The 25,871-nt window shown below is 35.3% G+C and overlaps 1 pseudogene; it reads left to right on the top strand.

The window, feature by feature from the left end:
• The first annotated feature begins 5,967 nt into the window (after nt 1-5,967).
• The window catches only part of LOC149572371 (uncharacterized), a 71,040-nt pseudogene continuing 51,136 nt past the window's right edge, over nt 5,968-25,871 (top strand).

Here is a 25,871-nt window from a genome sequence, read left to right on the forward strand (position 1 = left end):
GGCCCTTGTTACACTTTACAATGGGGTATTTATAAGAAATCATCTCCTCAATTTGTGTTGAGAGTGAGAGATATCTTGATGCAATAAAATGCTTTTAAAACATTTAAACAAACTAAATATATACAAATTGATAATCTAACTAGTGCTTAGAGGGACTCCATCCATATTTTATTCATTAATTAGATGCATGAGCCCTTTACATGTCAAAAACAATGAAAGCATGAGAGAGAAAGTAGGAGGAAGCCATTAGTCGAAGTAGAAGTGCATGGAGACACCAAAAATAGAAGCTGGTCCGTAATTCAGAGGTGCGCCGATAGTTGACTGCCAGTTCCAAAAATAGCACTTTCCATGCATTGGGAGTGCATTTTGACGGCAAGTTAACTCTGACACACATCAAGTGACTTATGTTGGGCATTCATTTTGCATGAGGTCAATGGCAGGAATCCATAGTGTAATTCCTCTCTTGAAAAGCAAATCTTTTTAAGGATCCACTCCAAGGTTCAGTGTTTGTCTTGCGATGTACCAAAATTTGCTCAGAAGAAGATAAATGTGAGTGTTTACAAGGAGGCCTTTGCTAGTTCTAAAAACTCTTTTATCTTGGACTCAAAGTAAAATTTGTTCGCTGTCTCAAAATATCACACCAAAAGAACAATCTTTTTGTATTTTCTATTTTTTTCAATGAATGCAATTCTAACAATGCAGCTACTATGAGGTCATATTCTAATAGGGGATTAGCAAAGAAAATAACGAAACTAAAAGTAAATAACATGAAATCAAATAACTTGAAATTAAAATTTCTAAATGGACATAAGCTACAGAACACAACATGTTGTGAGTTAAACCTTCAAAAACATTGGTAGAAAACTAATGAAAATAGGAGCATCGCTTCCTAGAATCCACTGATGCAATCGTCAGTGATAATCTTTAACAAATCAAATAATGTTTCACTCTTCATCAAATTGCAAGGCCATGGAGAGTGTGCTCATGCGAGACAAAAAGCTATGTAGACACAATCGGGTGATCTCTTCTAAATCTCGTTATGTTGACAGAACTCATATATCTGTAGCGAACACCAGAACTAAAAGATTGCACACCTAGAAACAATGCAATAAACCTTTGGCTCAATCACAATCTCATGAATAAAATCCACAAAACAATGACACATTCAGGAAAGAATAACTACACTTCAAATGCTAGGACCAAAAGCATAACTTTATTGCATAATAATGGCGGCCCTTGTTACATTTTACAGTGGGGTATTTATAAGAAATTGTCTCCTCAATTTGTGTTGAGAGTGAGAGATATCTTGATGCAATAAAATGCTTTTAAAATATTTAAACAAACTAAATATATACAAACTGATAATCTAATTGGTGCTTAGAGGGACTCCATCCATATTTCATTCATTAATTGGATGCATGAGCCCTTTACATGTCAAAAACAATGAAAGCATGAGAGAAAAAGTAGGAGGAAGCCATCATTCAAAGTAGAAGTGCATGGAGACACCAAAAATAGAAGCTGGCCCTTCACTTGATCTGTGTTGGAGTTAACTTGCCATCAAAATGTGCTCCTAATGCATGGAAAGTGCTATGTTTGGAACTGGCAGTCAACTGTTGGCACACCTCTAAATTGTAGACCTGTGGACCTGCGGACCTTGACTGGATCAAAATCTCAAAATTTTACTAAGTGTCAAAATTGAAATTCTGGCATTTGGGTTTTTCTCATCTTTATCATAAAGATATGTTTGGATTTTTTCCCTTGAATTTCTCTATAATCTTAGTAATCTTAGTAGCATCAGGAAGATCCAAAGCCTCATACTTGTCTTTAACCTTCTGTCTATAGTTGTCCACCTCAATTTGAGTTTTTAAAAAATCTTTGAGTTTGGTGTCCAACCCTAACAATGCTTCCTCTATCCTAAAGGTTTGTTTGATGTCTTCATCACTAGATGCTTCCTCTAAAGTCTTTCTAAAAATTTCCACAACTACCTCAATTGGTAAAAGCTTCTCTCATTCTTCATCTTCAAAAATATCTAAGCATGCATCACTGTACAACTTTTCTACTTCCAAAATTTTCTCTCGAGCTTGGTCCTTGAGCCTATGTATCTCATCATGCAATGTTTCCATCACTTTATTTCCATCTGCAATCTTTTCTATCCAATCATCTATCATGTCTAACTCTTCTCGAATATATACATCTATCAAAATGCGGTACCTTTGCCCCTTTATGGCTTGTAGAGTTTGTAAATCCTTGCTCCATACCCATACCTCATCCATAATACTAAAGTCCTGCCTCAAAATTGCCATGATCTTGTCAACATTTTCTTATGTAGCATGCAATAACTTCAAAGTTCCTGTGATTATAGTAACACCCCTATCCTCAAGGCTATCTCACCAATCCTGACAAGCTCTCAAAAATGGAATGAGTCGTACACCTTCCCCTTCTCTGAGAATGGTATTCAAAGTCTCCTCAAGGCATTCAAAATAAAGAGGACCAATAACTTCAGCTAAATATCCTTTTAAGATCTCAACTTGCCTTTGAAGTGTTCTGAGTTCAATCTCATCATGTTCCATATGGCTGAGAACCTCCTTGACTCCCATAGTCATCATTTTTCGAGAAGTATCCCGGGTAGGCTTCCCTAACATGATATCCTTCACTTCATAGTCCTGAAGGCTAATAGCTTCTTCATCTATACCTTTCAAAGGGTGAGCCACTTGTGCAAATAAGTCCTGGTTCCAGGTAGTAGTAATGAATGCAAATGGCACTGCATCATGTAATGCAGAGTCAAGCTTGTTCAAAATCTCTACAATGTCACAAATATCATCCTTTGAAGCAAGGAATTGATGTTTAGCACTTCTCATTATCTCTTTTTGAAACCATCTTGGGATACGTCTTTCTATAAACTTGGCTCTAGATGATGAAGGGATGTGTTCAACTACCTCCTTCCCTTTATCACTCTTGCTTGGAGTCTCCTATTGTGAGGGTTCTTCTTATGTAGTCTCAGTTTCTGTAGATCTCATAGTTTGATCCTCAACTTCCTGAGAAGGTTGTTGTATACATTCTACTACAAGTGCCTCTTTTGATGGCTCATCAGTAACCCTTGGTTTTGGTTCTCCCTATAATGATGATTCCTTCTAAACATGTTCTTCTAAACTCAGAGGTGGAGGTGTCACTGAAACTTTATCTACCATCATAACCTGAGGTGAAAATGGGGGAGTGAGATGAGGACCTTGTGTCTCAGGTGGCATCTACATCTAATCTTGCTATTGAAGTTCACCTATAGGAGTATCTCTAATCTTATCTCCAACCAATTTTGTACCCACTAGCATGAAATCAAAATCAGGGATGGAGAGAACATCATCACCTAGCTCCCTTGGCTCATTCACCCATTAGTGTACTTCATCTTCTGAAGAAGAGAGTTCTACCATTTCAGCTTGGGTGGGTGGTGGGGTATTTGTGACACTCTTCCTTCTTTCCAATTCTGTGGCTTTGGCCAATCGAGTTCTCCTTTGTAGAGGCACCTACTCCTCCTCCTCATATGACTCTATTTCCCCACTCATCTAATTCTTCCTCAAGAATGGTTTTAGGAATAGATGGATTAGGCACTAATCTTTTATGAACTCTTTGCCTCTTGTTCATTCTAACCTTGATCATCTTTTGTTTCTGTGGAACCATGGGAGAAATGGGCTCTTCATGCACTGGATGAATGGATGTCTCTAGAATTTCTCCCTCTTCTTGTTGACTTGACAAAATAGGAGGCAATGGAAAATCATCCTGAATATGAGAAATTCTAGAGTCTTGGGGCTCCTGGGGAGTAGATTCCTATCACTACGAAGGGGACTGTTCTTCAACATACTCTACCTGAATCCTCTAAGGAGAGGCTCTCTTGCTCTTTTCCTTATTTTTCTCTGAAGTTTGATAGTATCCCACTAGATGATCAAGCTAGTAGATTATTTATGGCTTGATAGGAGATTGGCGCACAAAGATAGGAACTGTGACTTTCTTCCCCTTTACCCTTTCTGGGCGAGCATGTGCATGGAATATCATTGTATCCGAAATTGGATAAAGTGGAAAGGTTTTCTTGATCCAACTCTTTGTCATTCTGATGACATGTCCCACTCGATGATTAATATCATCTCCTTCCTCTCTATCAATTTTTGCATTGAGGATGGGTCTCTTGCCAACTTTATCTGTATTGAATAGGGGATCCAGTAGCTCCTATGAGTCCTATAGCCTTTTCTCATCTGGGATAGTCAAATGGAGAGCCTTCTCCACTAAATACAAAGTCATTCTACAATAGTCCCTAATAAGAACATCATAGTCATTTGTGGTATTCATCCAATGATCTTCAGTGGCATCCTCATGGTAGAACTCTTTTCCTGCCAGGTTTTCCACCTTACCAACATTGTCAAAGAATGGTCGGGGAGAGTTATATTATTCAGGAGGATAATTCTCCCATTCCCACTTGAAAGTTGGGATATCCTACTTTCTCTTTACTTGGTATGCTCCTATTACAAAAGGCCAATCCCAACAAGGCCTCCATTGTTTTTTGATCCTCTCATAAGCTAACTCAATCTACCAGGAAATTTCCATTAAAACCAACTTGTCACTTGGGTACCTTGGGAGTTTCTTTGGATTGATGGATGCTCCACCAACCTAAATGTATGTTAATGTTCGAAACTAGATGAAATATGCACCAAGAGCTATAATCTGTGTCTTAGCCTTATCAGATAATCTATTTCCATAATCCCCTTTGATGAATCGAATGATGGCAAAGATGGAGGCATCATTCACAATTCTATACTCCTTGCTTTGCGGTGAGAACTTCTTCTTAACTAGCTGAGGATAGACTATATATGGCCATGCATTAGGATCCTACATACTACCCTTCTTGTACAACTTGGGATGGTCAGTGGCCCTTGCTACAAGTAGATATACCACATAAGAAGTAATGTAGAACTTCTTCTTATCATTTACTGTCTACAGCTGGTCACACAAGTTCTCACTAAGTGTGGTGGCCCAATCCAATGGCATCTTTGTGTGTCTGATGGTCTCAATGAAGTTGACCATGAATGGAGCAAGATGATCTACTGCAGGAAATCCCATAGCTCTGCTCAGGAGAATGACTGAATATCCAATTTCATCCTTCATGTATCCTCGAGTCATATCTACTTTGTTGATTGTCTTCCCTCAAGGTGGTTTCTCATTGAAGTATGAGGAATATATGATGTCAATAGCCTCCTGGTAATGATCCTTATGCCTCCTCTCAGTTGCTTCATATGAAAGCCTGATGAACTGATCAACTCTAGGTAGATGAAAAACCCTCTCGATATTATCAAGTTGTAGATCCAAGACCACTTCCCCAGTGATGCTATTTACCACCCTTTCATCAAGAACAAAATGCCGAGATAGGGTCATAATCAATTTAGCTGACTACACGGTCCCAATCCAAAATAGATTAGGGTGGATCTCAAAGATGATCTTTCAGTTGGGTTGTTACAAACTCTCAAGAACTCTCCCAAGTCCATGTGTCCAAGTTCTATGTCTTTGATCTCAGAGTATTCATCGTGCAATCATGATTTTGAGGTTATGCCTTGGAACTCGTACACAACTGATTTTTTTGCTGATCTAGATGTGGAAGCCATTTATATTACTTGTGTGTCACGAAAAAAAAAGAAAAAAAATATGATTAATTATTGGATATATATTTGAAAAAAAAAATGTAAAAGAAAAAAAACGTTCCCCAAGGGAACTTATTTATTTTTGGTTTTCTTTTTTAATTTTTTTTTTCTTAAAACTAATTTAAACTAAAATTAAATTATAAAAAAAAAAGTGTATGGGCAAAGGCGGAGCAGTGCATGCAGCTAGAGTTTGTATGAGGGCAGTGTGAGCCTTATGAATGCCCAAAAGAGGGGGCACAAGTGCCACCATGTGCGTCCCAAAGGGCGTGTGTAGTGGAGGAGGCCACACATGGCCCAAAGGGCATGCATAGTGTTATGTCGCGCGCCCAAAAGGGGCGCAGTGGTGGCGAGCAGGGTTGCACTGTGCGCCCAAAAGGGGCACGGCAGTGGTGGCCACGCACATCCCAAAGGGCACGTGCAACATGAGCCTTGCCACACAGCTCTTTTGGGTGCACGTAGCACTGCAGTGCTGGGCAGCGCTTCCACGTGCGTAGCGCGAGCCACGTGTTGCCTCCCATGTGTGTGCACGCACACATGTTTGATAATGAAAGAAAAAAAATCGAGGTAGGGGGGGGTCTCTATACCTCTCCCTCCTTGCTCCTACAAAAAGAATGAGCAAGTCAAGAAGGGGAGGGAGGGTTTTATAACCCTCTCTCTCTTTTGCAAAGCACGTCATGCTTTGATGCACGTGCGCGAGATTGACTTTGATTTTTTTTTTCTTTTTTTTCTTTTTTTTTCTTTTTTTTTTCTTTTTTTTTTGACTCTAAAATACCTTAACTAAAATTTATTTCCCCAACTCCTGAACTATGAGTCCGAGAGTCGAAAAAAGATAGGGGGTCCCCATTCCTAGTAAGGAATGGGGTGTGTGTTGTGGAGAACACAACAGTTACCACCTTTGATTAAAAAATAATGTAAAAATAGTAAATAAAATCATAACACTATAAAATTTATATTTCTAAAATCAGGACAATGAGAGCTCTAATGGGTTTTTGTTTTGTAAAAAAATTTGATCGAGAAGACCCTCTAAAAATTATGGCAAGGCATGAATTTGTCAGTTCAATGCCTTAGCTAAATCTTGAGAGGCCAAGGCATAGGCTTTGTCTCACCAAGCCTGTCCCAAACCAAAATCTGACATAGGAAAAAGAAATCCTACCTCATGTTGTAAGAAATGGGCACCTGTTATTTTAAATTCAAAAAATGGGTACCCATTTAGGAAAACTAAAAGCGGCATGTGAAGTCCCCCCAAAACATAAAAAATTAATTTTTTTAGAAACGACTACCCATTTTTTACTTTTAAAAAATGGGTACCCGCTTCTAAAAAATTCAAATTTTTAATTTTTTTAAAATGGGTGCCCATTTTTTAAATTTAGGGTCAGGTACCCGAGCCAAAAATGGGTGCCCATTTTTTAAAATTGGGTACCCATTTTTAAGAGGTCTCATTCTGCAGATTTGACTTTTGTAGAATTGTGACCCAACTTTTTGCATTCACCCTTATAAGAGGGCATAGTCCACAAACAAGGATCAAGACACTATATGTACTTCATAGACTTCGAACAGTGTCAACATGCTTAATAGGATACTTTTATTTAGTGGATCATTTTGTGGGTACCATCCCCAACAAGTTTTTCCCTTGGCCAGGATTTCCCTAGTTAATAAAATATGGTGTTATGAGTTTTCTTTATGTATGGATTTATTTATTGTTCATCATTGTTGGTTTACTTTCATATGCATGTTATAAAGTATTTAATAATATTCAATTATGGGAAAAATTTTGTAAAATATTGATTCACCCCACTCTCAGTATTACCTATTTCTAAGAATTAGTAACAGATCCCAATTACTCATAGGAGGCTTAACAAGTTGACTAAGATCCCTATGAATATAGAATAGTTAAACGAGAATATTGATGAAGCTCTTGAGAAGATCAATCATCTTACTAAAGAAAGAGACAACCTAAAAGAGAGGTACGAAGATTCTAAAGATTATATTGGGAAACTGAAAGATAAGATTGATCATCTCAAAACTAGAAAAGAACCTAGAGAGAAGACTAGTGATATTAATGAGGTAGCAACCTTAAAGAAAGAAAATGAGATTTTGAAACATGAGTTGAAGATTTTCAAACTAAAATTGAGTCTAAACAAGGATGGTAGCAAGCCTAAATTAGATCTAAAATCTAACAATGAATATATAAGATCCCATCTTACAAAAGTGACATCAAAACTTGATTTTATCAAAATAGAGTATGCAAAACTTGAGAAGTAAAATATTATTGTGAAAGGAGAATTGGCCCAAGCTAAGCAAAAATTAGAAAAGCTATATTATAGTAGTGAGCAAATTGATGGATAACTCTTCTATCATATATCTCCTTATGATAAGATAGGTCTTGGATATCTCATTAGAATAAGCAAAGAAATCTGAAACTAGAAAAGAACCAGATCTAATTGTTGAAACCCTAGAACCTAAGAAAAATGGTCTAAATTAAATTGAGTCAAGTAAATCTGATGATGTACCTAAAGAAGTTGAGCAACAAAGTCCACCTAAGAAATTTAATGAACCCAAACAAATAGAGCAAGTTGAACCACCTAAAGAAGTAAGATATGAATTCAATGGTAGATGCTTTATATGTAATTAAGTTGGCCATATTAAGAGAGATTGTATAGGTAATTTTTTAAAACTTATTAGTAATTACCATTATTATAATTGTCATGGCTTTGGTCATGAAGTAGTTGATTGTAGGAAACCTAAGTTTGATAGTAATAATGGAAATAGTAGAATGTTTAGGGATACTAACCTTTTAGGTAATGAAAGAAGGAGATCCTCAAGTAGATCTAATGAAGGAGATGGAGCTAATCAAACAAGGAAAAATATTGTGAGTTACAAGAGTAGCCACTTTGAACACATTGCAGGGAATTGTAGAGCACCAATCAATCAGAATGGACCTAATCTAAGAACGAGTACACATGTATGTCAGTTATGAAATAACTTTGGTCACATTTAAAGATTTTGAAGAATGGATATTAGGAACATAAATAGGATCCCAAACTTCAAAAGGAACAACAAGAAAAATGATAGGAGGAATAACAAGGCCAATAGCAGTCAGAAAGATGCACTCAAAGAACATGTTGAAGAATTCAAGGAGGTATATGTGAAGGCTAAAGATTCATCAAGTTCACATGTGGTATTATAAGAGTAGTATTTTGATGCACCTAGTGAGAGATTGAATTCACCCATTGTGTGTTATTCATATTATTTGAATTAAGCACTTTCTTGTTGAAGACAAAGCACCAAAAAGACAAAATAGGGATTAGAGATTGAGTTAGAAGTTGTGAAGTTGGCAAAAGGAAAAGAAGATTGTAAGATAGCTCTATTTAAGAGCACAAGTCATTTAGAGATTTCATGAAGATGTATGAATGGAAACAATTTTAGTGATATTTTGGATCAACTTTTTAGGAATTGAGTAGTTGTGCAATCAATGCAAAGTTCAATATGAAAGGATGTAAAGGATGTGAATAATATTTCATGTGCCATTTAATCATGTGAAGAATTAAGGAGAAATTGAGAGTGATTTGACAACAAGTTGAAGGCGGATTAAAGTATTTTCAAGTGCAAAGTAAAGGAAGGCCTAGTTATGCACAAATCAAGTATTGTTCAAGTTTACAATGTAAATTTGTGAAGTGTTTTACATCAAGGTGATGGCGAACCCTATTGTGATTGATGTTAATGAGAGGTCATGATAAAAATTCAAGAAACACCCATTTATATCATTGGAAGATGATCCTTTGGGATCATTTTTGCAAGTTCCACCAAATATATTGCATGTGGAGGATGTAAGGGCATATATTCATTGCAAATTTGAGACTATTGGTGATAGTGACATTCACAAGGACTTGGATGTGGTATATAACAATGATTTGTCTTTGAAGCAAGAGTTTCAACAATTATAATAGTTAAATTTTATCATACACATGTTTTATATGGAGTTTGATAAACATGAATGGACTATAATCATCTTTAATAGAATTCATAAGGGAATGTTTTGGATGGGAGATATTCCTATTATGATTAAAAATGGCATGATCCATAGGCTTACTAGATTGAGCAATGAAGGCGGCTATCCAATGAACAAAAAGAATGTAAAGAATATGGTTGAAACTAACTGAAGACTAAGTTGGATAGGAGAAATATGAGAATTGACTTAATAATGGAGGAGAATGTAAAACTCATCAGCAAAATTATAGGGTATAAGATGAACCATAGTTCAAGAGTAAATTCTCTACCTATTGGATTCATCCATGCAACATATCTGATGGTAATAAAGAAGGAGAAACTCAATATGTGTTAAATAGTTTTAAGTTATTAAAAAGTTTTTGGGTATGCCAAAGTATGAGTGGAATAGAAATAAGTGCAAAATTAACCTAATTACTTACCACTATAGAAGATAGCCAAAGGAAAGGAATATTGAGGACATAACAAAGATGATGAAGAGTTTCCATTAAAAAATGAAAAAGAGATATAGAATTCCTCCCTCACTAGTAGAGAACTACAAAGATGACATATATTTCATGGTTGAAACTAATGTCACCTATATGGAAGCAAGAACCTAGATTTAAGCTCATAGACCCTATGGGCTATCAAATAAGAAAAGAACAAATAGAAATTTATGAGAAGATCATCTTAGAGCCTAATAGAGATGAGGAATTCCCTAGATGGGGTACTTTTGATGAAAATATTGGAGAATTTCAAAGTGAACTACATAGCAAATACATTAAGAAGAAGGTATACAAATAGATTAAAGAAATTTTGAAGAAATTTGCTATGACCAGAGAAGACTTTAATGAAGTTAAATTTATTACCTTGGAAATGAAGGAAAGTGGAAAAAAAAAGGTATTGGTAGCTACACCTCTTACAATGATAGGACTATACAAGGTGTTACAATAGTAGGGCCATCTAGTTAGATCCCTACTGCCCATCATGTCATAGTTTCACAAGTACAACCTAGTATTTTACAACCTATTTAGTCAAGGAAATATGAAAAAGAAGTTACCATTGTTGAATAAAATTCAATGGCAGGGGAGTTTGTAAGACTTTCTAAGGTTAAGACAGAACCTATTGGATCTCCATCAAGAAAAAGACTCTAACAATAGTCTAGCGGACCAAGAAAAAGAAGAAAAAAATTACAAATGATTGAGTATAAATCTAATGAAGAATATGAAATAGAGGACAAACCTACCAAAAAGGAAGTTTCAAAAGGAAGAACGACAACTAGCAAGAAGGCTTGGAAACCCAAGGTAGAGAACCTAAATATTCAAATAATTGATAGTGATAATTGTATTCAGTTGAACAAGTATTATAGCTTGTATAATAATATGGAGAAATTAGAGTTAGAAAATCTTGTAGTTAGGAACATGATTTTAAAGAGAAAAATAGTCAAGGACATTCAAATAAACATTCCACAAGATCTGTATAATAGGCTTCTAAATAGGAGAAGAACAGTTGTTGATGAAGACAAAAGAATTAGAGAAAATCTAATAAAGAATTTTTGTGAAGTTAATAATGATGAATACATGAGTATAGTAATAAAGGGTATTGAGCCCTTGGTTTATAACAAGAGAAGATACATTCTCTTAATGGGGGGAAATAATGAAGAAGTGAATAAAAAGACAAAGGAAGCCATTGTTAGATACATGACTTATGTACCTAGTACTATAGAGAAGAGTGTGAAGTTAGGGGGAGAAATCTCTATTTAAATTGAATAGAGTATATCTAAACTAGCATCAATGGAAGTCAAGGACACCCAGATGCTAGATTCATCTTTATGTGTCTCAATTGGTATTAAAACCATGCAAGTAAATAGTACTCAAATAATTATTGATATCAAAGAAAATATTTTTAAGGACTATGCACCTAACATTGTTGGCAATATAACTAGATACTACAGCACAAATGAGGAAGAAAATATAGAAGAAGAGAGAAGAAAGAAAGAGAAAGTGGGGAATAAAAGAAAAGAGGAGGAGGATAAGAGGAAAGAAGAAGAAAGAAGAAGAGAGAGTGAAGAAAAGGAAAATAAAAGAGTATAAGATGAAAAGAAGAAGAAAGAAGATGAAAAAATGAAGAGAAAATAGGAAGAAAAAGAAAAATAAAAGAAGAAGGAGGGGGAAGCAGAGAAAAGAAAAGAAGAAGAGGATAAAAGAAAAGTAGAAGAGACAAAAAAAACAAGAAGAAGAGAAGAAGAAAAGGAAAGGAAAGGAAACTAAGGAGAAAATGAAGCATGATTGGAGGATTGTGATGCAAGAGTCTTCATTTCAAGTACAACTTAAGTTATTGATTGTAGAGGTGGACAAGGTAATATTTTATCATGAAGAGATATATTGCTAGCTACTCCTATGAAAGATAAATCACCCTTGTTACCTATACTATTAGTAGCATCGGATGATGATGATGACCAAAAAGGTCTCATATCTTCCTTGAGAAAGTTATTAGAAGAGAACAAGATAGTGAGAACTCTAGAAAGAACCTTAGGAGATGTTTTGGAAAGATTGTAGAACACATTCACTTCGAAGGTGACAGGTCCAAATTTGCAGCAAAAAGAAAGAGAAGTGGTGAAACTATTTGATGCAGAGTTTACCACCCTATTAGAAATTGCATCAATTCAGGTACAAAAAAAGCATGATGAACAACTATTTGAAACAATTTTCACAAATATGCACAGTGATCTGCAGACATTACATGTTTGCATAAAGGAGTTAAGGAATTGTTAAGAAGAAGTGGAGAATTTATATGGATAATGTGCTATGTCCTACATCTACTTGAAAGATATTAATTATTAATTCTCAATATGGATGAGTGAGCTCCAAGGACTCATAGATAGATTGGATTAGCCTAATGCAAACATTGAGAATGTTGAGGCTAGGGTATCAAAGGTTCATGATGCCATCAGAATCATGGAACTGAACTATGCAAGGGTAACCAAAAGGTTCTCTATATTTAGAGAAAATCTATCATTGAATATCGATATACTACAAAAGTGATTAGAATAGCATCTTATTGCAAAGACTTCTTATGACAAATTTTCTTATATTGACTTGAATGTAGTTGAGGTAGTGTCCTATGCACTGTGTGCACTTTTGAGCACCACTGAGCTCATGAGGAATACTTGGAAGAATAATCTTGAGAGGTTAAGGACTGATTTTTCTGATTTCATAACAAGTTAAGCTAGAAAAGATAACTCAAAATTTTGACATGTATATAAGTTTTGACACCTTTGTTGTTGATGTCAAAGGTTGAGATAAGTATAAGAAAATTGTATTGAGTATAATGTAAGGGGGAGTAATAATAATATTCTAAGGGAGAGTAGTATTATAAAATATTAGGAGTTATAAGGAAAGATGGTTTTAAATGTAATGATCCACAAGTTTTGATTTTTTTAAGTTTTGTCAACTTTTGAAGGCCAATTTTGAAGAAAACTTTTTGTACAACATTTTGGGACTTAGCATGTTTTCCCATATGTTATGCTCAATTAAAAAGAGGATATTCTTGTAAATAAGGATAAGTAGGATAAGTTAGAGTTTTCATTTATGGAAACATATATCTCAGGATGAGAGGACATAATATACAGATAACGGTCTCACAGTTAGATATAGAAAATTGTTTAAGTATTAGATAATCTTACTAGTAGTACATAGATAGTCTTGGTATGTAGAGTCTACAAATATATTTTGGGCATGTTGGAACTTGAATAAAGATAGTAAAGAGTGTTATAATGACATGTGCAAGAGTGCATTATGGTACAAATAGTACAACATCATCAATAAAGGCTATGAAGAGAGCATAACAAAGCACATCAATAATTTGGTATTTATAGATTAAGGAATTATTTTGGTCAAAACATAATTACTTTATTAATTATGGATGAAATCCTAGATGTTAACCCTAAATTAGCAAGAATTAATTTTTTAATATGTCAATCATGTGAATGCTTGAAGGCCAACATAGCAAGTTTTGTAAAAAAAGAAAGGTATAAGTAAAAGATCCAATTATGCTAAGTAGTGTGGTAATATGTGTAATATGTGAATGTGTTAGATATGTTATGTGATCTTATGTGAAGTCTATGAGAGGTATATAGCATGAAAATCAAAGATATGTGAAGTATATTAGACAACAGTAAAAGAGGTTTTTGTATTTATCTCTTTTGTATATAAGAAGTACATTGTATAATTGCATGTTTAAGAAGTGGGCTCATCTTGCATACATTTTGTAATACCAGCTCCTAACATGGTTGAGGATTTTAATAGAACCTAGTCCTCTAACAAGGACTGACACACTATATGTATTTCATAGACTCCTAATAGGGTCAACATCCCTAACATGATACTTTTGTTTAGTGGATCATTTTGTGGGTACCATCCCCACCGGGGTTTTCCCTTGTCTAGGTTTTCCCTACTTAACAAAATATGGTTTTATTAGTTCTCTTTATGTATGGATTTATTTACTATTTAGCATTATTGGTTTACTTTCATATGAATGTCATAAAATAATTAACAATATTTAGTCATGAGAAAAAGTATGTAAAATATGGATTCACCCTACCCCCCCCCACCCATTTTTAGTATAAACTATTTCTAACAAATAGTTCCTATAAGAATCATAACCCTCTATAAGTTATATGCCAAACTAGTTTTTCCACCCTACAACCAATCTCAAAAAGGTTCCACACAATCCCAAACTTTACCAACAAGGAAACTCATTTATACCACCTAATGCAAGGCAAGATGGGATAAAGGTCACCTCCCAGCAACCTGTTGAGTTGTCATTTGTACTATGCTTAACAACAAGAATCCTTTCAAATTCCTCTCTTGAAAATATAATCTAAGATCAACTCCAAAGTTCTAGACAATCTTACGACCTACTGAAATCCACTCAGTTGAAGATAAATGTGTTTGTTCACAAGGAGGCCTTTGATGGTTCTGAGCAATTTGGATAAGATAATCAATCTTCCTGTTGTCTCAAAAGATAACCACAAAAGATATATATTTTTGGTATTTATTTATTTTTATGATGAATTCAATCTAACAATGCAACTATATGAATTCCTAATTTAACCAAGTGTTAGCAACGTGAATAACAAAGATAAGGTAACAAGAAATGAAAGCAAATAACTTGAAAGGGAAATTCCTAATGGACATAAACCATGATAACAAAATGTATGCTAGTTAAATCATCAAAAATATTAGGTAGGAAACTAATGAAAATAGGAGCAGTGTTTCCTCAAATCCACTAATACAATCATCGATGGGAACTTAGTAAAAACCAAAAGATGTTTCACTTCTCATCAAATTGCAAGGTCACAAAAAGTATGCTCATGCAAGACAAGAAGCTATGTAGGAATAGTAGGGTGATCTCTTCTCCAACTTGGTATGTCAACAGAATTCATCAACACATGCTAAACACTAGAACTAAAAGATCACACAATCAAATTAGTACAACAAAACCATTGTCTCCATTATTATTCATGAACAAGAATTCACAAAAATAACACACTCTGGCAAGAATAACTACACTCAAAATGAAAGCACCAATAGCATATATTCTTACATCAAAATAATGGCGTTGAGTACATACTACATCCAAGTATTTATAATAAATCATCTCCTTAATTTGTGTTTAGAGTGAGAGATCACTTAATGCAAATATATGCTTAAACTTAATTAAAAAAAGCTAATTATATACAAACTAACTTTCTAAATGGTGCTAAGTAGGACTCCAGCCTTGTTTATATCAATTAATGGGTGCATGAGCCTTTACATGAATTAAAACAATGAAAGAAGAAGTAGATAAGAAGAAGGAAGCTACAAGAGGATCTAAGAGTCATTGGAAGCTCTAAAAATGGAAGCTTGGCCTTCTTTGAATGTTTCTAGGAGTTGAACTTCCATCAAATTGCATTTCTAGTGCATGAAATTCTCTTAAAATAGCAACTAGTAGTTAACTATTGATGCACTATTACTTTTTCAAAATTGTTAGTGCATCTCTATGAAAAGCACACCTTGGTAGTAGGTTCAAAAAATCAAAAAATTTCCCAACTATCCAAACTAAATTTCTAGCTTCTTGATTTTCTTCCCCTTTATACTAGAGTGATGTTTGGATGTTTTCTCTTGAATTTCTATATAATCTCCATCACTTGGGTAGAATTTGGAAAATCTAAACTGTTTTCCTTATCTTTTATTGTTTGTTAGTAATTGCTAACCTCCATCTGAATATCCACAAAATCCAAGATTAGTGTCTAGCTCCAACAATGCCTCTTCGGTCCTAAATGCATGTCTGGTATCTTCTTTTGATGAAGCATCTTCAAAGGTTTTTTAGAATTTTTTAGAAAAATGACTACATTGGAATGAGTTTAATCTTTGACTCATCTTCAAAAATATCAAGGGAGGCATTGTTGTAATACTTCTCAGCTTCCAAAATTTGCTCTTGTGTTTGATCTCTCATATTTTGTATACCCTCATGTAATGTCTCCATTACTTAATTACTAGCCACTATCTTCTCAATCCAATCCTCTAATTGATCTAGTTCCTCAACAAAGTACACCTCCATTAGTGTATGATGCCTTTGACCCTTTATTACTTGAAGTGCTTGGAGGCCCTTTCCCCAGGTATGTACCTTATCCAATAGCCCAAAATCCAAGTTCAATATAGACACCAACTTTTATGTACTAGACTAAACATGGTGCAATAGGTTGAAATTAGCCTGTATAATCTATACACCTTTATCGTCAAAATTGTCATGTCATTTTTGACATGCACCAAAAAATGAATCTATTTGTACACTCTTCTTATCTCTCCTTTCTAGTGTTATAGCAAGAGTAATCTCTAGATTATCAAGGTTAAATAGTCTCTCATAAGCTCATTTTGTCTCCTTAGCATTATCAACTAAAACTCATCTTCATCCATGTGTTTAAACACTTCCTTTATACCTATAGTGATTAATACCTTGGTTGTATCTATTGTGGTTCTCATTAGTAGAACCTCCCTGATTTGATGTTCTTTAGGGGTCAACTCCTTAGTGTCAACATGTGTAGGGGGAATAGAAATATGTATAAGAAAGTCTTGATCTTATTTCTTCATTACGAAGGCCAATGTTCATGCATCACTCATAGGTGGCTCAGGCTTCTTGATGGCTTTCACTAGCTCATCCATTCCCTCCTCTACACTCAAGTCCAATTGCCTTTTCTATCAAACCATAACCTCCCTCTTTATCCAAGCTAGTGTAGTGCCCATGGGAGACATGTTTTTGGCTGAAGAGGAGGTTTTCACTACTAGCCCTTTTCCCTTATTACTCCTTTCTAGAGTCTTCTCCTTCTGAGAGAGATCTATATTGAGATTCCTCGTATCTATTGTAGCCAAAGTCCTTACTTCTGTATATTGAGAATTTGGCTTAGGTTGTACAGCTATTTTCTCCTCCTTTGATATGGTATCTATTTGTTCTCTTATTCATCCACTACTTGTTTTTCTTCATCAGTGATAGGAGGGAGAGGAATGACTGATCCTTTATCAAAGAATGAGAGAGCCTGAGATGGTGGTGGTGGTATGCCTAGAGGCCCTTATGGTAGAGGTGAAATTTAGTTCCAATCCTCTCCCAAGGGTTCATTTGTAGGTGTATCTCATATTTTATCTCCCACCATCTTAGTTACTACTGGCATAAATTAGAAATCAATAATGTCAAAAGCATCTATTTCTTGCCCTTCCTATTCTTTGATCCATTGTTGTTGCTCATCTTATGGAGTTGTAACCCAAGTAGATTTTCTAGAAATGGATGGCGGCATTATGGCCAAGATCCTCCTCCTCTCTTCTACTATAGCCTCAGCTAAATGAGTCATTTGACTCAAAGGGAGATTATCCTCTTCATCTTCATCTTCTCCTACATTTGCCTCAAGGATGGTCTCTAGAATTTGAGGGATAGGAATGACTTTCTTCTATAACTTCCCTCTTCTTATCTTTTTCACTATAGGCTCAACCTTAGCCTTCTTGAAAACTATAGGGGAGGCTTCTTACTCTAGACCAATTGGTAATGCTTCTTGTGCTTCTTCTTCCATCTCATGTTCTTGTTCTTGTCTAGGTGAGGGCACTTGTTCATTATCTTGGGATTGAGCCACCTCTTCATCTTGAAGCTCTTCAGTTTTAGGATCAACTCACTTTGGGGACTCTCTTTTCCTCTTATTATTCCCTTTATCTACCCTAAAGTACTCAACATCCCTCTCATATTGATGCACCATTTCTGTCCTAACTAGGAATTCAGCAAGAAAAATTAGTACTATAACTTTTGCACCTTTACCCTTAATTGGGCATGATATGGCTTAAAGGTTAACAACCCATGGAACAAGGTCAAGGTTAAAAGGATTCTTGATCCATTCCCTCATCAACTGAATTATGTGTCTTTCCCTGTGATTTATATCTATATTCTCATCTCTATCTATCTCCGCATTCATGATCAGCCTATCATAGATTTTGTCATGGTTCTACAATGGATCAAATACATCTTGAGTGTCTTTCTAAATAGCCTTGAGAAAGATATTTATTTTTAAGGCCTTTTTTGCTAGATATAGAGTCATCCTCAATAATCCCTTATCCAAATATCATAGTCATCTATTGCATTTATCCAATGGTAGCATCTTCGTACACAAACTACTTCCCTACCAAATGCTAAACTCTACCAATATTAAGAAAATAAGTGCAGGGGGAGTTTTAATCCTCTAAAGGATATTTATCCCACTCCAAATCTAAGGTCATAATATCTCTTTTCTATTTGACCTCAAATGCACCTATATAGTAATAGGTCATACCCATGTCTTCTTATGTTGTTTTCCTATCATATGTATATGTGAGTTATCTAGGAATCTCTAATAAGATGAGTGTCAAGTACCCTTAGGTAAGTGAATATTTTGAACTAGATGTAGTAGTCACTGATCTCTATGATCCTTTTTACTACCTCTACTGATAGCTATTTAGAATAATCACCTTTTATAAATTGAATTATTGCAAATATAAAAGCATCATTTACTATTTGGTACTCCTTTCTCTAATATGAGAGCTAGGATATATTGCATGGGGCTAGGTGTTGGCACCCTACATCCTTCCCTTCTTTTACAATCTTGGGTAATTAGTTGTCCTTGCCACCAATAAGTACACCACATATGGTGTCATATAAAATTGGGGTTGGCTTTAATTCTTACTAGCTATTCATGTAGGTTTTCACTCAGTATTGTTTCCCAATCAATTAGAATTTTGGTTGTTCTAATGGTCTTTATGAAATTGACCACCCATATAAGAAGATGCCCAACTGTCGATAGACCCATGACTCTATTGGTGTTTTGAAATGTTATAGGTTTCAAATTACCTTGATGAGAATATGACACACCTAGGGGCAGCTAACTCCCATCTTTAACATATCATTTTAGACATGGGGCCAACTATAAGGCTTGACTCTTCTTCTACTTCAAGTTGTATAAAACCTAGGTGGGTGGACCTCAGATTCAATCAATATGGTACTAGTGCAAAAAATATTCCTGAAACTATTAAGCAAATTTAACCCTTATATCTCCTAATAACTCGAATAATAATATAGATCTATAGTAGCAAATTGCAATTCTATGATATCCATAAGCTGAGTGAGGGTTAGACTTTTTAGCTCTTCAACATGAAAGGGGAAAAAGCATTTGATTAATAATTTTGATTTCAACAAAACCGCTAATATGCAGTAGTAAGAACTAATGATCCTATAGGTAATCAGTGCCTTATCTATTGGGAAATTTGATGAATCAATCACATACATATGGATACCAGAGACATATTTGTATCTTCAGATATTTGATCTATCTATTCACCTTGTAAATAGACATATGTGTTCAATCTAAATCTCATTCTTAACTGATATCCCCATCAATAAACTTGCAACCCTATTGATTTCCCAGAAGCATTTACATAACTCCTTGAATTATAAGAAACAATGAAACAATATATAGTCTTAAGGGATTGCAACTATGACCTAGGCTCTTTGTTCAAAGATCATAAAATATTGGAAATTCACTAAGAAAGGAGACAAGGTCTAAAATGAAAACTCAAACACTTGTTTTTCTTTGTATTGATTTCCTTGAAATAATACATTCCTATGCTTGAATTTAAAATAAAGAAACACCTAATAGATCTAAACTATCTGTATTTATCTTCACTACCAGTATTCATACAAGAGAAATTTCTGAAGAATGGTATCAGAGATCTGAGAAAAACTCTAGATTGGAAACAACCAGTTTCACAATGAAAATAGGAACCCCTATAATGGATGAAAGAAAGAAAGATATAGACCAAGATGAATTCAAAGATCTAATCTCAAAATGACATGTGTCCACTTGGAATTCAATCCCTTGCAACTAAATAACCTCCCTCTTCTTTCTACCCATCTCATCTGATATGGTTTTCGTCATCATCCTGTAACTAATTTGAAAATATCTCTGATGAAAATGATGAAAACTTTTGTGTCATCAAAAATTTGAACTGCATCATGAAATGCTGGTAAAAAACCTTGATTCAACTAACTTAAAAGTAATCAAACTTGACCCAAACTGCATTTTCACTTCCTTTTACCCACATTTAGGTCATTTCCATACCAGAAATTAGTTTTGAACTTTGACACTAGAATATAATTACAAATTAGGAATGTGGGTCAAAACCTCCCATAGCTCGAATAACTACTTCCTGTGCAAAATTAAATTCCAGAATTAGAAAGTTTGTCTTTTCCCAATTTCGGTGATATATAACATCACTATATTTTCCTTCCAAGAACCTCTAGAATCTTGATTTGAAAAACACCCCCTGTTATGGCTTCTTTGCTTGCAACCTTGAAATTTCAAAAAAATTTAAAAATTCTAAAGAACAAACTTTAGATAATAACCTTTTAAATGTAAAACCTTCTGAATGTGCCATTTTGTGAGAAAAAATAATTAAAAATCATTTTTTTAAATATTTCATTTTCTCTCAACCTTGGACTTCGGGTCAAACTTGGTTTGACTAGGCTGCCACATGGTAGCACCTAACTAGTCCAACCCTTACCACTTCATCACTCATTGAGTGCCACATGGCACCATCTTATTTGTCTATAGGCTCTACCACATGGCAGTCTCACATTAGTTTCTCGATCACCATTGGACCTCCATGTCACCATTCTGGTTGCACCCACCATGCCACCATGCCTCATCATCACTGGGCGGGCCCGATGCCATGTGTCGATCACCCACTTACCCACATTACTTAACTACCTTGAAACTTCTTATTGAGGGCAAGCATTGTCCATGGGATCAAGACACATGTCAAGATCTTAGTGCATCTCACCACATCAGCGTGCTTGTATGTTTGTCTAAAATTTTGAACAGGTCACCCCCAGCTTAGCACAGGCCCACACGAGCTTGCCTTTTCAAAAGGCGATGTGTTTTAAGACATGTTACTTGCTATGTGCTTTTTTATTTAAACAACTAAAAGACCCTACCACAAGGAATGTGGGACAAATGTGGTTTCATCGTTTTTGTGTCTTTATTCATCCTTGTGAAATGTCTTCATTCTACATTTTCCTTTGCATGGTTTGTGTTTTCATCTCCCACTGGCAATGTGGGCTTCCTTATCCTTTCTTGGCATGCATTTTCTTTCCAAACATAGATGCTCCTCTTCATTACCACTTTCATAGAAGCAAGTATGGCACAGATCATAGTCATCTTTCACAATTGATTTTTATCGTGGACCAATTATAGGGTGCATACCACAACTATCACACTGTATACCTTTATGAACAACCCTATGAGTATTCTCACTAATGCTCATGTTCCTCTTTGTAGCACAACCATGAATTTCTCGAATTGGAGGAACTGAAGTACCGGCATAATCATCAAAACTAGATTGAACCTTACCAGTGCCTTGTTTACCAATGTCATTCGTGAAGAGTGGTGCATTGTTGGTAGTGCCTACTACAAAAACATTTTGGTTGTTTTTCATGAAAGGCTCAAGATAAGTAGCAAGCAGCTTAATGAAGCCTTGTAAGAAATTTGGTACCCCTGAAGTTGATGTTAAGGCTAGATAGTCCTCAACAAGCTTCATTAATGCTTTTTAAATAGACTCTGGTAACAATTTTAAGGCCTCATCTGAACAAATATTCCCAATAGTTAAGGTAAAGAGGTGCTCACTGGGCATTGACATCCTTCTTGGTGTGGAAGAATTACTCTGTGACTGCATTTCCACATTTATGTTAATTTGGCTTATTAGTGATACCTATATACATAGTGGATTTAGATCTTGATGCAAGGCATCAAGAAGATCATTATCATCTGCCATTGTTATAATATCATTATTGTCCTTGGCCATGTCTATACATTGTTTGCAAAAAGTAGAGCTAACTCAAAATAAAAATGATTCATGAGAATGAAAAACTATAATTAATTCTAAAGCAAAGCTTTATGTTCTTCAATGCTTAAATCATTTGGAGAAATAAATGAATGCTCTTTAATAGTCTTAGCATTACAGATTTCACCAGCAGATGATTTTGTAGGAATACTATGTCTTGAAAGTAGCTTTGTGATTGAATTCCCTTTTATAGGTTTCACAACAAGCTCTTTAACACATTCTAGCCTGTCAAATTGGATTCCACCCATTGCAAGGTCACCAGATACCACACCAAATCAGATGCTTACTATGGATGAGTAACCATGTCAAGTGTTAATGAAGACAGGTTATTTAACGAAGCATCAATTACATCCTTGTATCCCAAAATTATAGGCATTCTATCATGAAGCCACTTGAATGCCTTTGAGCAACGTGTAGTCAAAATGGTGATTGTTAAAAGCACTCCTCCAATTGGTTTTCCCTCCATGCTTCATGTAGAAAATATTAGTCTTCTTAATTGCATGTACACTAGAATATGTAAAGATAGTTTGGCCTCTTCCTATGGTAGTCCAGTAGTCTTCTTTTGTAGGTCGGACTGACTTGTTCCCCTTTGTGTAACTTCTATTAGTAGGGCTAAAGAAATACAGCTTTGAGCCTCTCCCTAGTATACAAGATTTAGTAGGCACTCCAAGGTTCGCACTTAGATGGATCCACTCGGTCTCATAAAACTTGTTTCACATATTGAGAGTTTATAATAATTAGAAACATTATGATCATTCTTTCAATATATCTTAAAACCTTTTTTTTGTCACAAATCTAATGAATTTAGCCAGGCCCCAAAGTGGGTCTGGCTAAAAAAAATTCATTTTTGAACAACTAAATTCTCAAACTACCTTACTAAACATCCAACATTGACTAGATTCAAAATCGATCAATGCTCTGCTATTAAAAACTCATTTTATCATTAATCTGCAACTTGTCAACTTTATGCCAAAAGGTCCTTTGACTGGCCTTAAAAATTGACCAAAACAATTAATCGAGCTCTAAAAATTGGTACACTGATTCTTTGTTATGCATACTCCTACCCTATCAAATCTTGTCTCATGAAAAATTCTCAGTCAAAAGATATTGATTGTTAAATGTGACCTCTCAAAACTACCTGCAAGAGAACATGTTAGAAAACAATAAATTACATTTGAATTTGGCTCTGAAAATAAGGCGGATTGACACTTGGGAAGATGAAAATTGTGATGTAGGTTCATTTTCATGAGGAGAGTATAAATTTGTGAATTGGGCTCATGATGAATAACTAGACACGTTTGGTAAGTGGTCAAAGTAGGCTACTCAGAATTTGTAGACTAGAAACGCTGATAGAAAACATTTTTTGCAAATGGAATGGACCTGGGAAAGTGTGCAGATGAATTCATCAAAACTTGAAAATTGGCACACTTAAAGTATTTTTAGAGTACAACATAGTTTTATAATCCATTTGATCTCACCTATCACATATTTCAAGATATGACATCACAAACAAGGGTATTGATCAATCTACATTTCAAGACACCAGTGAAACTTTATAAATTGCATTTGGTATCACATTCAAAACCTAGTCAAACATATTTGAAATGACTCAAATTCTAAAACATAGGTTCTCAGTATGCACACTAAACACTCCCAAAGTGTCAAGTCATGAAACATTTCTTGGTGTGAGATATTCAATGATGAACACAGCCTCCTATCTCTATTTGACACTTAAGTGAAAATGCAGAATTGACAAATGCTCAAAATGAGACTTCATGAAATGACTCAAAATGGAAGTTTATTATTATGGAACATGTAGACATACTAAATGAAAGGTGCTAGAAGCATTAAACACCTCATGGGGCTCAAAAGTACAGTCAGGTACATGTACATCAAAAAGCATTTATAGGGCTTGATTTCTGAATGGTACTCAAAATCAAGGCTTCAATTTTGAGTCCCAATTGACCCTACTCAAAAGTATAATGGAATATCTAATGTCATCCTTCATATATCCCCTAGTCATGTCTACCTTTCTAGCTCTCCATCCTACTAGTGTTTTATCAATCAAAAATGATGATTTTATGATCTTTTTGGCCTTCTTGTCATTCTCCCTACACCATCTTTATGCTTGATCATAAGTTATCATTACATACTGATCAATTCTAGGGAGATGGGATATTTTCTCAATATTCCTAGGTATAAGGTCCAAGACTATCTCCTTATGAAACTTTTAACAACTCTTTCTTCTGACACATAGTTTTCTGCCAAGGCCATGATAAGTTCTGAGGATTGCACTAATGTAGGATGAGATGTTGCATTGACCAACCCAAATTGGATAAGTGTAGAGACCATTGCAGACCTCTCTTTAGGCTTATTGCATAGTACAAGGAATGTGCTCCAGTCTATATGTCCCAATCGGTATCTCTTATTTCTGAATGTCCATCCGTAAAATGTGATTTCTTTAATGAATCTTGGAATTTGAAGACAACGAGTTTCAGAGAAATATTCTCTACAAGTTAGGATGATAAGCATGTCATTTTATCTACACATAGGAGAAAAACATTAGTCCATAAAGCTGAAAATTAAACCCTAAGCAAACACTAATTGCCAAAAAGTTAAACCCAGAACACCAAAACCTCAAAAACCACTAAAAATCCCCTCAAAGAGCCCTAGAATATAGATTACGACACTTGCACACCTTAACAAGTGCACTAGGTGCACTTAGAAAGCATTCTAAGAGTCTTTTGGTGTAGTTGTACACCTGCGCATGTGTGCACCCTAGTAAGGTGTGCACATGCACTTAGTGCAAGTGCATATATGGGAGGGGGAACTTAGTGTTCAAATAGTGCATAGATGTGCATCTTAATAAGGTGCACATCTGCATGCCATTATCTTAGGTGACTTTTTCTTATGTAAAAAGGTGTGCATGTGTGCACCTTGGGGAGGTGCACACATGCACACCTTTTCCATGGTGATTTTGTTAATTTCTTTGGTTTCTTAGGATTTTTTTGTATTTTCTCAAGGGTGTGTACATGTGCAACTATGTGCACACCTTGAATAAGTGAGCAAGTGCACACCTTTGGTGCCTTAGGTTTTGTGTGTTGCTAGCTTAGAGGTACACCTCTAGATGTGTAGAGGTGTGGGTTAATGGAGTACAAAGAAAATAATGAGAGGGAAGGGGTACCTAGGATTATATAGGCTCGGGTAAGTGTGTACCCTTTGGAAGTGTGCATGTTCGCATCTCCAAAGGAGAAAAATGTGCATTTGTACATGTAGCACACCTATGTAGTGTGGATGGGTCTGTATCTATGCTAGGTGTGCTAGTGCACCTTTTAGCACAAAAAGACCCACAATCACTCACTTTTTGTAAGAAATAGATAATACTGAGAGGGGAGTGAATCAGTATTCCACAAACTTTTGCCCAACACTAAATATTTCTAGTTACTTTATAACTTGCATATGAAAGTAAACCAACAATGTTGAAAAGTAAATATAACCATGCACATAGATATCTCATAACACCATTATTTTTTAACTAGGGAAACCCTAGCCAAGGGAAAGCCCCAATGGGGATGATACCCACCAGATGATTCACTAAACAATAAGATCATGTTAAGGATATTGACCTTGTTAGGAATCTATGAAGTACATATATTGTCTCGAGTCCCTTTTAGGAGATTAGGCTTTATTAGAAGACTCAACCCTATTAGGAATTACTTCAACCCTATTAGGATTTGGTAGAACAAATACAATGTATGCA

Source organism: Cupressus sempervirens, chromosome 2 (genome assembly GCF_028749045.1).
Source record: "Cupressus sempervirens isolate cs-2001-9-10 chromosome 2, ASM2874904v1, whole genome shotgun sequence".
NCBI lineage: Eukaryota > Viridiplantae > Streptophyta > Pinopsida > Cupressales > Cupressaceae > Cupressus > Cupressus sempervirens.